The sequence below is a fragment of the Sebastes umbrosus genome, chromosome 2 (genome assembly GCF_015220745.1).
Source record: "Sebastes umbrosus isolate fSebUmb1 chromosome 2, fSebUmb1.pri, whole genome shotgun sequence".
NCBI lineage: Eukaryota > Metazoa > Chordata > Actinopteri > Perciformes > Sebastidae > Sebastes > Sebastes umbrosus.
The window spans coordinates 23019999-23036747 of NC_051270.1; the positions used below are offsets into that span (position 1 = coordinate 23019999).

The 16749-nt window shown below is 37.3% G+C and overlaps 1 protein-coding gene across 2 annotated transcripts in view; it reads right to left on the reverse strand.

Annotated features, from left to right (window-relative positions):
• gpc6a (glypican 6a) overlaps nt 1-16749 on the reverse strand; it is a 169172-nt gene that overhangs the window by 65308 nt on the left and 87115 nt on the right. The window lies entirely within an intron of this gene.

Consider the following 16749-nt stretch of genomic DNA (forward strand, 5'->3'; position numbering starts at 1 on the left):
CAAAAATAAATAAATAAATAAATAAATAAATGACTCAATAAATAAATATGTCATTAAATGTAGCAAAAAAATATATTAAAAATAAATGAAGCCATTAATTAAGTGATAAAATGTGATATAAATTGATATTTCTGTTATAATTTGCTTCTTTATTTATTTATCTATCTTTGTATTGATTCCCTTATTTATTTACTATTCTGTTTAATTTTCCATTAGATATATCTATATATCTATTTTTATTAGTTTTTAATGTATTTATTTATTTTTGCATTTATCTTTTATTTACTTATTTATTTTTTATTTATTTACTTATTTATTTTTTTATTTATTTTATATTCATTTTTAAATGAAACCATTTATTTATGTATTTATACACAATTTTCCCATTGCATTTCACCCCTTAATTACTCCACACACTTATTCATTTCTGTATTCTTTTCTTTATACAATTCTTTACACAGTTTTGCCTCATTATGCAAATGAGGGGTACCCTACGCCGTACCCTACGCCGTACCCTACGCCGTACCCTACGCCGTACCCTACGCCGTACCCTACGCCGTACCCTACGCCGTACCCTACGCCGTACCCTACGCCGTACCCTACGCTGTACCCTACGCCGTACCCTACGCCGTACCCTGAGGTGCACCTCCCCTGAAATCAAATTGCAAACAAACGGAAAGACATGATGGAACCCAAAACGGCCCACACTGCCCTGGCCGGTGGGCGGTGCTTGGTTTTGGCTCAACTGTTTTCAACATGTTTGCCGCGGGTCACAGATAAACAGTACACTAAAATATGTCTCTGAAAACATTTGAGGCGAGAAATAGACATTACAGTAACAGAATCTTGATTCATATTTGATCAGCACTACCTAGTTTGATAGTTTGATCAAGTTTCGCGAGCCTGGTACGTTGGGATAGAGGAATATAATTTGTTTAAAGTTGATGTTGAGTCGTGATTATGCAAATTCAGATACGGCGAATGGTCAGTCAAATTGCTGAGCTGTATCCATCACACAATGTGCTGCCGGATCTCCTGCCCTCTGTCGACTACATACGTAGTGTATCTCCACAATAACTACACGTTGCGGTGATGAAGACCGCAGCAACTGTGATTGGTCGCTTGCTAGCATCATATTTCCTCCTATGCATTTCCAGCTGCTCCTTCTCTCTCTTGTTTGTGTTGCAGGAATTTCAGTAAAAGTAACTGTTGCTCAACATTTATTAAACATGATACACTCAGATTCAGCAAAGAACCGTCTGTGGTTTCAGTTGCCATTGTTTAAAGTACACAAAGAAACTCAACACAGTGGCACAGTGAAAACCCCAACGCCATCTAGCGTTATGGAGGTGTAATAGCAAACCGACGCAGACACACCAGTGCACAAGCACAAATGCTCACAACAGCGCAGGTCACTTGCGTAAGCTACGTGCAGGCTCTGCATAGAGCCTCTGTGCAACTATGATAAACCAGCCCTTACACCGGGGCTGCCCAAATGGGGCAAAGTTGGCTGAATCCATTGGTACCAACCATGCTAGTTTGTCGGGAAGGAGGCTAAATAGGCAAAATTTTGGCAAAGGAAAACTGGCATGGCGATTTTCAAAAGGGGTCCCTTGACCTCTAACCTCAAGATTTGTGAATGAAAATGGGTTCTATGGGTACCCACGAGTCTCTCCTTTACAGATACACTTTAAACTTTATGATAATCTCATTCAGTTTTGGGCAAAAACATGCAGTTTTTTGATGCAGTATGAATGTGTTATTTTGGCCTATTCTAAAAATGGTGTATTTTAATATTTCTGCATACTGGAGTCCCTAAACAGTCTTTAAATAGCATCAATTGGGTATGACTGGAAATTAGCCCAATTGTATTCAGCAGGTGAGTTTTAAGGGGTTAACTATGTAAAAGCGAAAAAAAATAATCAATTAGGGAGACTTGCGATCTTAGTATCATTATGCATCTTTTCAACACAATACAATGGGTGTTTGCTTTTGGCAAGTGGCCCACCATTAAATTCCAGTTTTGGCCCTCCGTGGTAAAAGGTTTGGGGACCCCTGCTTTAGACCTTCAATTCAGCTGAGAGGAAACTCTTTAACAGGAAAAAAGAAGAAACCTCAGAAAGGACTAAAACAAAGGCATGCAATTAAGGTGAGTTTTTATTCTGAGAAAGATTTTTCCATTACTCATTTTGTGTTTTACTATTTGCTTTGTCATTCGTTAGTTTGACTTTTGTTAACATTAATCCTGTTGGAAGAAAGAAAAAAGAAACATGCACAGACAGAAAACACAAAGCCTGGTGATATAAATACAGCTGAAGATAAAAGTGAGATGGCCCTGAAAAAAGAAAACATCAGTGCTCCTTTGTAGCTCCATGACAACATCTGATGCTGAGCTATGACACTACATCCAGCTCCATTCTTGTCTCCAGTCTGTTTAAACCCTGTAGTGTGTCTTTGATTTTACTGGTACAATGGCCAGACCACCTGTGTGTTCATGTGCTTGTGAGGGAGAAAAAGAGGAGAGAGATGAGAGAAAATACGGGAGAGTAGAGACAAAGACAGAGTGGGGGAAGACAGAGATGTATGTTATTAGTGTATTTGCTTCCACTGCTGCTTGGCAGCCAGCAACAACGACCAAATGAACCATCGTTGACATTTGCAATCTGCCACTGACATCACGCGATGTCTTGTAAGAAGGCCATTAAACCAGGTTGCTAGCTGTCAATTCCACCACTGCATGTCACCCGCTGGTATGTGTTCGCGTAAATTGTTTATTTCACTCTGGGAGTGTGGTTAACATATGGGAATTTTTCACAAACAAGGTTCCTTTGATTGAACACATTTCACAACTGACATGCCTGGAAACCATTTATGTGTCAGGCTTCTGTGGCATTATGTAAGGAAAATAATCAGATGTTACTAATGGGGCTTTTTGCTGGTTTTAAGATATCACTTTAGGAATAAATGAGACCAAATTAATTATTAATGCATGTGTGGGTGTGTGTGAACCTACAGTATTTCTGTTCCTTGAGGAAAACAGCCAGGAAATAGATAGAAATGCTAAAGAGCTGAACTAATGCCCAACAAAATGTTAATTCACTCAAACCAACTTGTAGGAAAAATGACAATCATTTATAGGTAACACTTTACTTTAGGTCCCCCTATTAAGCATTTATAAGCATGAGGACAATTGTTTATTAATGTACAGTATTTATCAAACTTTATAACCTCTCATATTATTTACTATATTGTCATTCATTTTCTGTTTATACATCAGCCCCCACTTCTAAATAGATACACTTATATTTGTTTACAATTACATTATAGTGTGTTATAAAATAGGGATGAATATGGAGCCGATCTATTCAATTAAATTATATGTTTCTATACTATACAGTATACATTATAGACTGGCATTTTAATTCCTGTGTTTTTGACCAATTTGTTGCTCCATTAAAAAGGTTTACACTTGAATTGTAATTCCTGTTTATTTTGTAGATTTTTTACCAAGTAACTGGTGTATGATTTATTATTTTAAATAATAATTATTATTCATAGTAATAATAATAATAATAATAATATATAAATAATAATAAAACAACAAAAATGCATACATCTATGTATTTATTTGTTACATTTTGTTTTACAAAATTAGGAAAGCAATGTTTAAGTTAAGCCTGATTACTCCTAACAGAATGATCCCAGTCACTTCCGCACAGTGAGGCATACAGCTTATTAATTAAACATTGGTATCGGATCGGTACTCTGTATCGTCCGATACCCAAAGAGCCCAGGTATCGCTATCGGTATCGGGACTGAAAAAGTCAGATCATTATAAATGCTGCATAGTGGTACTGTCAATGTATATTAATAAATGATGTTAATGTATTATAGTGCTGTTTGTGTCTGATATCAGCCTGCATGGACCCTTCACAGTCATTAGATTTTCATTAACTAGCCCTCTACATTTTCTAATTCACAGGCAATGCTGGAGGGAGTACAAAAAGAACAGCAAAAAGAGAAAGGACCGGCTGTGAATGAAGCCAAAGACGCTGCCAAAGACGCAGAGAAACAAACACCAAGAAAACAGAGAGACAGATACAGATGAAACAGATGGAGAGAAAACCGGACAAGACACCAGCAGACAAACAGAGGGAGCGGGCAGGTGGCAGGAACAACCACATTTGGACTGAGAGACAGAACCAACTTCATGCCAATCACAGTGTTTGCTTTGGAGAGAGCTGCCTCTTATCTCCCAAAGAATTTCTCACTTGCGAAAACACACTTAGTGATTTCTATAATGATGTTAGTATATAAAATATTTTGTTAGCACATTATAAAAGCAGCCAACACCATATCAAGTTTTGCCCTTTCATTCATTAATCCACTGATTTACAGTGTTTGAACATAATCCCACATGCAGCTCTAACCTTTAGAGTCCAGTCTGGTCATTCTGTTCCTGCACTATAGTTTTCTGCTTTTTATCACACATAGAAATCCACAAGTCAAATCTGACTGCTACCTGCAATTCACCAGTCTACTGTAACTGAGACGGGGATGAGACAGTTTTTAGATTGCACTTCCACCTCCACCGGCATCCTCATGCATCTCCAGCAATCTCCTTCCCTCCTCTCTGTCAATGACTCAAACCCCACAGATTAAATAGAACATTCTCCTATCAAGCTATTTGAATCATTTTATTTCACAGGCTAATTTGCATATAAATATATTTGTTGTAGTGGCAGACGAAAGAGACAGGGAGAGCTTTTGTTTCCTCTGTTGGCTCAGCCCCACCCAGTCACCGTACCTGGGCAAGGACATTAAATCCAGTTTAAACCACCATCATAAAACAAAAACTAGTTGACAGGATGACTTTGGAATATATTCCCTTAATAAATTCACTGTTCCACCGCTGCATGGTATAAATGATGGCAGCCTTACAGAGGAGCCTACTGAATATACATAGTATACTGTATCATCTACTCATCATCAGCAAACCATTGCAAATGTCATTTTGTGCAATTTAATATCATCATATGTTTCTTCCAAATTGTACAATAAAGTACAGCATTTATTCATGAGAATATTAAATAATTAAAAAAAAAAGTTCTGGGATTAATCTGTTTCTGTCAATTCAATTAAACTTGGCCCAGTTTCTAGAGAGCCTAGTTAAAAGACATGCAGAAAACACTGGGAGAGTTTTCTTCACTATACACCCGTTCCTGACTGCACTCTTTACGTTCACTGTGGCTTTTGCAACCAAAGAAATATAATTCACACTGCAAATAGGAAAAGTGTTTTAAGCTGCCCTTGAGCTTTGTGAGCCTTTAGAAAATTTGCATTAAAATGGTGCCTCCTAACGCAATTATCTAACAGGGATACTATTACATCAGTGCAGTTACTGTGCCCAGCAGTCGCTGTATGCCCTGGATGAAGAGTAATCTGATAATCTTGTTAGCACTTATTTACAGTTGAGTGGATGGAATATTTCACAGCAGGCTGAGTGTAGGACTGGGGCGCGAGATGCCTCAGATCCAGAGTGAGATTAAAACACTAATCTACTCATCTGATGTTTAAGTGCTGCGATAATACCGCATGGAGAGCATGTGTTTGTGCAGCGGTGGAGGAAGTATTTAGATCCTCTACTTAGGTAAAAGTAGTAATACTGCAATAGAAAAATACTCAAATTCAAGTGAAATTCCTGTCCTCAGCATAGTGGTGCAGAAATATAAAGTATGAAAACACCCAAGTAAATTACGAGTACCTCAATTTTAAAGTGGCTAAGGGGCCAAGCACTTTCACTTTTGATACATTGAGTACATTTTGCTGTAAATACTTCTTTACCTTTTCTTAAGTAAACATTTAAATGTCAGACTTTTACTTGTAATGGAGTATTTTTACATTGTTGTAAAATTGTTGTTGATGGATAGGGATGTTACAAGAACTGTTACTTTGGAACCAAGTCGATGCCAAAATTCTGAAAACGTGACGGTTCCCGTTTTTCGTCCCTTCGTCCCAGGGACGATAGAAAATTTCCCTGATAATGCTACATTGTGAACAACAAATCTGTGTTGAAATCAGCAGGAGGCGAGCAAGTTAGCGTCAGCTGTTAGCAGCCGGTGGGCAGCACAGTCCTGTTTAGCAAAATAACGAAGCTAAACAGCTAACATATGGAGGTTGCATTGATTACATTATGATGTGTTCAAGCTCTATTCAGTAAAAAAAAACATACTATTGGGCAAAGGTTAATCGTAACATTATCCTGATGTGTTAGGAATCTTGAGGAATCTTGAAACTTGAGGCGGATCATCAGGGATATATATATATATATATATAAATACATTTGCAAAAAAACAGCTACAAATGGTTATAAAGGAGTGTATGTTGAAGTACATTTGATTTATTGTTTTACTTTTGCTTTTTAACATGCCATCAAATCGGTAACAAGAATCATGGAGTTTCACTGGCATTGGTATCAACTACTAAATTTCTGGTATTGTGACATCCCTAAAGTGCCGTACCCGTGTGACTGTACTTAGTTATATTTAGTGTTTTGTAGAGAAATGCTCCACTTACAAATGAGTGTGGGGTGAGGCATAAACAGCGGCCTACTCATTAGCCGGCTGCTTCAAAAGAGCAGCTTGAAGATGCAGTCGGTATTTCAGCCAGACTCCTGATGTGAGCATTAACTTTATTGAGGATTGGAAATGTGAGATTATAAATGCAATGAGACTGAGCAATAATAAAGCAAACCGCTTTTCATTTCATCCCATAAAAGGCCACAGTCGGGAGCCATTACACTCACCTGAATTCACTATCAGCAGTGAGACATATCCGAGATAACTAAATCATTATAATAAAGGACAAGGCTCACTGTCATAATGAGAGATAACTCTAAAAGACACTCTTGGAAGGCACCACCTTGTCTATCCGACAGGGTGTTGTCATGCGCATATGGCGTGAACTCCCTTTAGGAGTAACAGAGTGGGAAGAGCACAGGAGATGGAAATTGCTTTGTGCCACAAAGTAATGAAGTTGTGAGAAATGACAATGACTTTGCAAGCTACCAAGGCCAATCAAGGGGAACACTGGTGGGACACGGAGTCTGTCGCCAAAAAATTGTCTCAATAGTTCTGTCATAATTATTGTGACAGGCTGCGTTGCTTCGCGCTGATTGGACATGGATGTAAGACTGCATTGGTGCCCCAGCGTCCCCACTCAATTCCACAGCCATTAGTGTCAATGGCAATATGAGTGATTTGTCACTGTGCAAATCAGACCACCATCTGCTACCAACAGAAACATGTGCCGGGTCGCACCAAACGTCTGTGTAGAAACTTCACATATTTCTTCCTAACCAAAGGATTACAGTAAAGGTTGATGCAATAAAAATCTGTAATTCCTTAGGTTAGAGAAAAATTCATAACATAATCTGGAATATGCTCACAGAAGGCAACATAAAATACACAGGCAATATACTAGCCTTCTGCTGCACTGACATGACCTAATGTTGTTTTAATCCTAACATCGGATGAAAAAAAGAAGAGCAAACAGGAATTATGACGAGATAGAAATAATGCCAATGCATAACTTTAAAGATCTACTTTCATCACATACTGTACATCTGTAAAGCAGTACAATATGCATTATGATATGTCTGCATTTGCTTTATCTGGTGTGTAAGAAAATATCAAAACACTTGAGTATCGCCATGTTATGCTTTGTGATACTGTATGATGGCTGCAATCTTTCTTCAGTTCAATGAGAATAAAACTGAAGTTATTTTATTTGGACCACAGTATTTGACCAACATTATTCCCCCTCATCTTAGCCCATTGGGCTCCATTGTTAAACCACATGAAAAAAATCTTGGGAGTCGTATTCGATTTAGAATTGAAGTTTGACAAATAAATCAATCAGGTAATAAAATAAAGCTTCATGCAGCTCTGCATCATCTCCAAACTCTGATCAACTCGCTGTACCTCTGACCTGGAGACAGTCATCCATACCTCTACTGCCACAGTATGCTCTGGTTTGCAGTTAAATTGTGAATTGTTCATCGAGCAGTGCTGTATACCAAGTTATATTTAAAAATGAAAAATTAATACAATATAAGGTTCTTCAGATATTTGGAAACCAGCACTTTGTTTCAGTCCAGCTGAACTGCGTCTGTGTGTTTCTTGGCGACACACAGCACAGTGTCAAAAATAGATGGAGACTCACAAAAATATATTTGCTGTTGTAAACCATAAACATGCCAATTCACAAATATATTTAGAGACTGAGAGGGTATTTAAGATAAGCACATGGGTAAACATGAGATGAATAGGGCTGCAACTAGCGACAATTTTTATTATTGATGAATCGTTTGGTCCATAAAATGTCAGAAAATAGTGAAAAATGTCCATCCCAGTTTCTCAAAGTCCAAGGTGATGTCTTTAAATGTATTATTTTGTCAGTCTAAAACCCAAGGATACTCAGTTTAATATGATATAAAACAGAGAAAAGCAGTAAATCTCCATATTTGAGAGCTGAAAACGGCATGTTCTGCCATTTTTATATGAAAAAAGACTAACGACTAATCACTTATCAACATAGTTGGTGGTTATTCGTCGACTAATCATTGCAGCTCTAGAGATGCACAATATGACAGTGTATGCACTAAAGTTGTCATTGGTAATAAAACACGGTCTATAGCACTTTGTACTTTCACTAATCACGTCTCTGTGAACTTTAGTCTCCCTCCACTCACCATGTTAAATGTAAGACGGAGCCAAAGACAATTCCAGAGAGGCTGCACTAAAATCACTTGCTGTCAAATCAATGAATGTCTGGGACTGACAGAATAATCCACATGTGAGCAGCTGTGGCTCCACGAAACAACGCAGTGGTACTTGGCAGGCCCCGGCGACCGATGATCTACCCTGACATCTACCATGTTATGTGGCATGTCTGGAGCAGCAGTTAGGACTGTTTCTTTAATTTACCAAGACAAGTGCAAACATGTTAAAAGCCAAGCCCACACTGCTCGATGACTAGACACAGCGTACCGCGAGCCATTCGGAATCTCTGGTGGGTACAAGACCGGCATACACTATATTTTTATCCATCTGCCATGGCGCCTCCTGGATTAAAGCACAGCACTCACCCCGTGTCCATCTGACTCTGAAGGTCTGCAGCCCAGCCTGAATGTCAGGGGCAAACAGGTCTCACGTGGCTGCCAGGAAACCTCCGAACAAATGTCACAACATCAGTGCTGACAACCTTCTCTAAGTGCTTTTTAAATAAAGATGTGGTGCCATACACTTTAAGTCAAGGTGCAAAAAAGTAGTCATAAGACGAGATCTGGGTTTAAACAGTCAACTGATGCGACATATTTTCACTGGTTGTTGGATATTTGCTTGAACATGTTAGAATTCGATGGATATTTTCCTAAATATTTGACCATTTCCATCCTTTTGTATTATTCTCTAAATGTCCTCACACTGAATCACTATCAGGCTGACTGAGTCTGTATCTTTTTTTAGTTTCCAGTGTGAGATTGAAGAGCATAGAGAGATTTATACAGTATATTTCTTTATTATCCTTTCATATCATGCCCTTGTATTTCAGACCACATGCTGTCTCTCATTTTTTTTCCAACATTCTACAGTTCACCACAGATCAAAATCTTTTAATTAAAAAGGACATCTTTGGTGCAGCACATTTCCCGATGACGTGCCAACCTTTTTGAGCCAGTTGCCATCTGCCGTCACAGCGTTGTGGCTGAGGCCTTATCCCCAGCAAGCTGTGTGAGCTGTGAGCCAGCGAGAGAGAAGGAGACAGACAGAGAGAGAGAGGGAGGGAGAGACGGACAAGTTGTCCGGTGCATCTGTAGAAGTGGGCTTCAGCTGAGAAACATGGATGAACCATACTCTCTTATGGAGGAGGTCACTTAACACGCCCTGAGCAGAATCTGCTGTCAAAATGTTTCAGTCCACTTTCTGGTTGTGCTACATATTCATCACAAATACAGATACTGACTACTTTGACTCTACTAGACCACATATAAGACACTAATATATTCACTTTGTTGATTAAATTAAGGCATTTTGTCTTTGTGTCTCTTCAACTAGTAGTGCTGTCTCTTTACGTAGTGATTACAGATCAACTGCAACCAATTCCAATGGCATTGCTTTGCTGTGTCAAAGAGCATCGCTTATGAGCACCTCACTGTGATTTGGTTATACAAACCTGTTGTGTGTTTTGTAATTGTCTTTATTTAAATTATTTTCATTATTGATTAATCTGCCAATTATTTTTTTTCCATTAAATTATTAATAGTTTTGGCTGTAAAATGTAAGAAAATATTGCAAAATGTGAACACTGATGAAGAACATTGTAGACATTATCGAGCAAAAGTCCAAAACCTAAATTTATTCAGTTTATAAGGATATTAAAAATCAGACAAAAGCAGCAAATCCTCACTTTGGAATAGCTGAAACCAGAGATGGTTTGTCATTTTTGCTCAGAAAAGGAGTGACCGAAACAATTAACAGAGTGCTGCAGGAATGAGTCCTAAAATGATGAGTTAGCATTTTAGCACTTCTGGTTCCCTCGTCTGGAAGTCAATGTTTTTTTTTTAATGAGTATTTAGTGTGATGCCTGATTTAAGGTCTGTGGTTAACACAAGCTTAAGAGATTGTAACATTTTGTTCTACGATATAAAATACGTCAGTAAATATCCTACTTGGAAATTTTGAAGCTCTTAAGAAAGGTGTTTGCCAACAAGTGGCTAAATGAGACTTCTAAACGCCCATCACTAGTCCGCCTTTAGCTGAGTGGTGGTGACGTGAAGTCATGCGACTGTTTGTAGCCTAACGTTAACTTTTTACTTCTAGCGATTACATTTACGCTTCACAAAACATAAAAGTGGTGTTTGTTTGTGAAGATTATCTTGCTGAACAAAATGTGTAAGTATCATAAACGTCTGTTTGCCACAGAGTTTATTTTCTGCAATAATGATACTAACTTCCTGTTTGGTCTAAAAAAATACGTCATCCCTAAAGCACTCTATTGATTATCAAAATAGATGCTGATTAATTTTCTGCAGATCAATCAATCAGCTAATCTTTGCAGCTATACAGTACTATATTTCATAAGAATCCAACAGAAAACAAAATCTTGATAATGTGCTTCACCATACTAAGTATACCAGCTAGTTATTTTATTATGATGTGGTATCTTGGAAGCTAAAAGCTAAAACCCAGAAATTCTTGGCTGAATGTTACCACTACAGTGTTCTTATTAAACTCATTATTTCATGCTTCACGCTGCTACGTGATGTTATGTATCATTTAATATTTTAGCAAAATACATCTGAAACACTATTTCCTTTCATTTAAGCGCAGTGTGTTTTACAAAAGGGTAACAGACTCAAAAAGTCAGTGTGCATACAATAAAACATTTGGTTTTTGAAGGCACTATTGTCCCATAATGCATTGCACAAAACAAAAAGAGGAGCCGCTAACAGCTACAATAAAATTAAGCTAAATTACAGGTGATGGTGAGACAAAAAAAATATTAGTACATCATCAAAAGCATTATTTTGACTTCTCTTTGTGAAGTTTAATTAATAGTAGCATTCAAGGTCACAGTTTGATTTTTTTTTTATACCAACTGAAAATACTGCAAACTACTTTATGAAAATGACTTTATAGTACATACTTTGCAGCGTGTACATTAGGTATGCAGTATGGAATTGAGACACAGCTATTATTTCACACAATAAACATATTGTATGATGTTATATATTATGCAGTTACTTGCTCTGTGGCAGGAAATGAAAAGTGCAAATAAATAAAATTGTATTACTTTATTCTACTAAAGTATATATGAATGTTTCACTCAATTAGATTTGGTTATGTTTAAATCCAAAAAGCAGCACACAAGTACTGTGTTATTTCTATGTGTTTCCATCTCTTTAGTCCCATTTATTTTTTATAAATTCAAAGTACTGACTCAGAGTGACACTGTTGTCTGAGCTTGTATTACTGAGTGTTGAATGCACGTAACTGTATTGCCCTCACAGTGAGTGGGCTAAACTGATTTGAACACTGAGTACATTAAGTAGAGAAGAAAAAAAGATACCCAAGAAAAAGTGTGGAAACTGCATGTAACTGTTCCTGATATTTCTCACAAGTCAGCGAACTGGCAGAACATTAATCTAAGGTAAATGTTGTGTAAAGATTAGAAACTGCCTCGGAGCTTAATGTCAAATGATTTGACAGTTCATGGTAGGAAATGAGTGTATAATGAGATCAACATGACAGTGTAAGCCATCAGGAAAAACAAATCCCTTAGTACAAAATACCTTACTTCCTTCCATCATCTCGACTAAATTTGCACCGGGAACTAGGCCGGCTTCCCGTGCGTATGCACAGTGAGTGATAAGTGCTCTAAATGCCTGAACTTTAAACCCTCCAAAAGGTCCAAATCCCTACAATCTTCTCTGAGCAGGTCTTAATGTGGCTGGACTGTGTTTTAAGTACTGCAGGATAAAACTCTTAATGGTCATCATAAACTGTAATCCAGAGAGATTCTGCTCTTAATCCAGGATCGGGGTCCAGGAAACTGTTCAGTGCAAGTCGAGTGCAATCCCATTTTACAGAGTGATATCTCTCCTGTTCTGACTTGACTGCATGCAGAGCTGCCTGTTAGCAGTAATTATGTATGGCTCATCATCATCAGTGCACCATCCTGTGTTAAAGTAACGTGGAAAATTGAACAGACAGATGGCTGAAAGCAGCCATTTCATATAAAAGGCACATTTTGTCATTTTAAAACCTCTGGCTTTCACCACTGATTTGGTTATTTGAGTTGGAGCCTTAACGGTGGCTAGTTAGAGGCGCTCACAGGGGCCATTTACAGTATGCAACACTTCACATATAAATATGACTAAAGACCTGTGGCGGAGACAGAGTCATATTTTCTGTTAATTTTTATAATGCTTCTCACAGGCCAGTAGGCATTTTATCTCCCAAAATTAGAACAGCATTACTGTACTGTCGGTCTTTATGCATTGATTTACTTCTAAAATGGTAAAATAGTTATGGTGAAAGAAGAAGAAGAGAAACTGAGAAGCTTTAGATAGATGAAGACTCCAAAGGGGCCTTAGGTATAATTAATCAGATCAATTATCATCGTTGATCAAATTTGAAGCAGTGGAAGGTCAAGACAGAAAGAAGGTCAGGTGGTCCAAGGTCAACAACGATCTTTCAATCGCAACTTTTAAGTCGACGTCAAGAAATCCTTGAAGGTCGGGTCGGTAATGCTGAGAAACTAGCGGAGTAGGCTAGATTTGAAAAATGATCCAACCAAAAAAAGAAGCCTAGAGTTGCCAAGTCTTTTCCAATGAAAGTAGCTAGCAGCAGCACTAGCTCCAAACGTCCCTAAATCTAGCAAGAAAGTCAACAAGTCAGCAACACTGACAGTCCGTCCCTTCAGGCCTCCCTCCAAAGCCACATCCCCAAAATTATCATAATGAATGTAAACAACGAACATGGCTATTGTTAATACTTCCAGCTGTCAAGCTTGCAGCTAGCTTGCAGTAGCCCACGAGTGAAAGCATTCGTCCAATCGGTTGCTTAATGCCCAGTGGCAGCCCATCGAGCGTCCAATGCTGGGAATGCGAGGCGAGCCCTCGTGTCCAACAACAGCCCTGTGGACACGTACCATTAGCCTAGCGTTGTTTCAATCTGTGAAACTGTGTATATGACAAAAAATAAATGGGATGTTTAGTGCTTATGTTATATATTTACATGTTTAAAATAAGTAATGATGTTTTTAAAATATGGTCTAAAACAAGGCTATAGCTAATAAATCGTGGTCTATATCAGAGCTAAAGCACAGAGGGGCTGTTGAAAAGAGGTCTATTGCTCAGTGGGAATCGTTGCAGCTCTACATGATACATAATAACCTGTAAATAATTTTGTTTTTACTTTACATTTTCTGAAGTATAATTTTAATGGCTGGACTTTTACTTGAAATGGAGTATTTTTGGGGTAACATATTAGTAATTTTACTGAAGTATCTACAGTACATCTTCCACTACTGCTACAGGATAATAAGTAAAGTACATAGTACTCCACCTTAATGACAGATGGTTTATGGAATGACACTTTACAGCAGTTTGTCCAGCTGCGAGGTGCGTTTTACTACCGTTTGCCCATAAGTGATCTGCTAAAATAACACAAACTGCTGAATGACCACACACAGCAAAAACACTGACTTCTGAGGAGTCATTGCAGCTTTAACACCACTCAAATGTAGCGTTCCACCGCAGTATATAAATCCTTGTTGTTTATGGATGTAAAATTGAGCACAAAGTGCCTTGTCGATAGTGTTGTGCTTACACTTAAGAAGTGAGAAACTGTACTCTAAGACTGCGTTGTAAGGAGATGCAAGTGGCTTTTTGTCCTTGAAAGCAGCGAGTACGCAGGGTGATTCTCAGGTCAAGGTGATTTGTCATGTCAGGCAACATTTTCACCTCCAGTTCTACAGTATGGTTGTTCACTACCCTGACAGCCTTCAGCAATGCCACACTGTTTCCTGGCTCCACTCCATAATTGATGAGGAAGCGAGGAATATGGGATTTGATCCAGAGTGAGGGTGCCTTTTAGGCCTGGGACAGATGTATAGAGGTGCTCATTCTAACCCGTCATCTGAAATGGCGGCAAATCCACTGAGGAATGGTGGAAGGCTAACGCAGTGGCAAGATAAAAGACGATAATAAACAATTTAAGATGACTGAATCTTCAGAGAAGATATATGGCAGCAAGGAGGATATAGCACTTTAATATGTACATACTTTCATGATGTAAATTCCCAAAATCCCCCATAATTATGTGAGGAGAGTGGGTACGGGAGGAGGGTGATAATATATCAAGCTGATTCAGTTTCAGACACAATAGTAATAAAAGTTGGCAATGGTTTAGTGTCTGGTCTGATGAAGAGGGAAAAGTAGATTAGGAATTTGAAAGTAGTATTTTCTTGTGTGTGAAGATAATGTGGCTTTTTAACATTATTATATTTCAAGTCATGTTTGGTTTTCTCATAAACTGACGACATTTCATCTAATAAAAAAAACATCCAACACATGAATAGTTTTCATGATTAACAGCAGCCAGAAGTGTTTTATGTAACTGACATTTCTATAAAAAAGCAAGTAACAGTATAACTTGTTAATGAAACACTATAAGAGTTAAATTCAACACTATACCCAAGTGCATTTAGTTTTCTTTTTATTAAATTTACTTTAAATAGAATATACAAATTGACATGATTTGAGAGTATACAGTATTTTTTTTTATTTAAACTTAACAGTACACATGAAATAACTCAGGAAAGTGATAACTCTATGCTCTGTAGTGTCATCTAGATTGTAGAGCTGCAATGATTAATCAATCAAAACAGATTAATTGGCCACTATTTTGACAATCAATTAATGGTTTCATGGATGTGAGAATTTGCTCCTTTTCTTTGTCATCAAATAAAATAATAATACTAAAACATAAAAAAATAAAAAAATAAAATATTTTTGGGGTTTCCCTCATGTTCGGACAAATCAAGACCTTTGAAGATGTTACCTTGGAGTCTGAGAAACTGGGATAGACTATTAATTGATTAATCTTGAAAATAATCAGCAGATGAATGAATAATGACATTAATCATTAGTTGTAGTCCTAGTTTATTGTTGTTGACAGTATAGTTGAAACAGCATTTTCTGCAATAAAACAAAGGTTTATATACCCAAGTAGTGATATTATATATTATTATTATATTATTATATATTATTATATTATATATATATATATATATTATATATATTATATTATAATACATAGTTATGTTCACACTCTACCCAGTTCTATGATCTGTCTGTCGCTGTACAGCCAGAGATTAACACAGGGAGTTGATTTAACCTCCGAAATGACAAAATGAAAAGGATTAAAGTTCTTTCTCAAACTCAGCCCATCTCATTTATTTTCTTTCTTTCTTCCTCTTCTGACAATTTGTCTCCTCTGTTCGAGTGAAAGGCACAGCGAGCTTCAAGCTAAAACCAGATAAAAAGGAATCCTATCACTGCTGAACTCTGAAGACATTTTAAAACTGAGGTTTGAACTAATGATAAAACTACAGTTTCACATCATTTGTGTCTAATTGCAGGTGAAGAATTTCAATTTTGGAGGTCAATAACGTTCCAGACTGAAACTGTCATTGTGATTTATCAGCAATGGAAGGAAATTAGTAGATGAAAAAGTGTTGAAAAATACATAATTATAGTTTCTATTTCTAAAGACAAATCCACGGCTAAAGGTCTTTGAAGGGTCTATATGTTTCACAGTTTTTAAAAGAGTTTTAAGAAAGTATGCAGGGAGTATTTTCTTCTGTGATTGCATATTTATTCCATGTCCATAGATGTCCTAGTAGGCTTTGAATTGTCTTTTATGAACTCTAAACTTTAAACCAACAGAACCAAATGTATTCCATGTGGATGATGGATATAAGTGAGGAGAGAAAACTTAAATTAAATCATAATTTAAAATCTAGTAAACTAAGTATTCTAAGGACTCACCCTCGAGTTTTCCAGGAAACACACTGCATTAAACTTTAATGTTTTTTGTTTGTTGTTTTTTTAATGATGAAATTGGACTGTGCATAAATTTGTCTACTAGTTTTATCATTCCTGCCAGTATTGTTTTATTTATT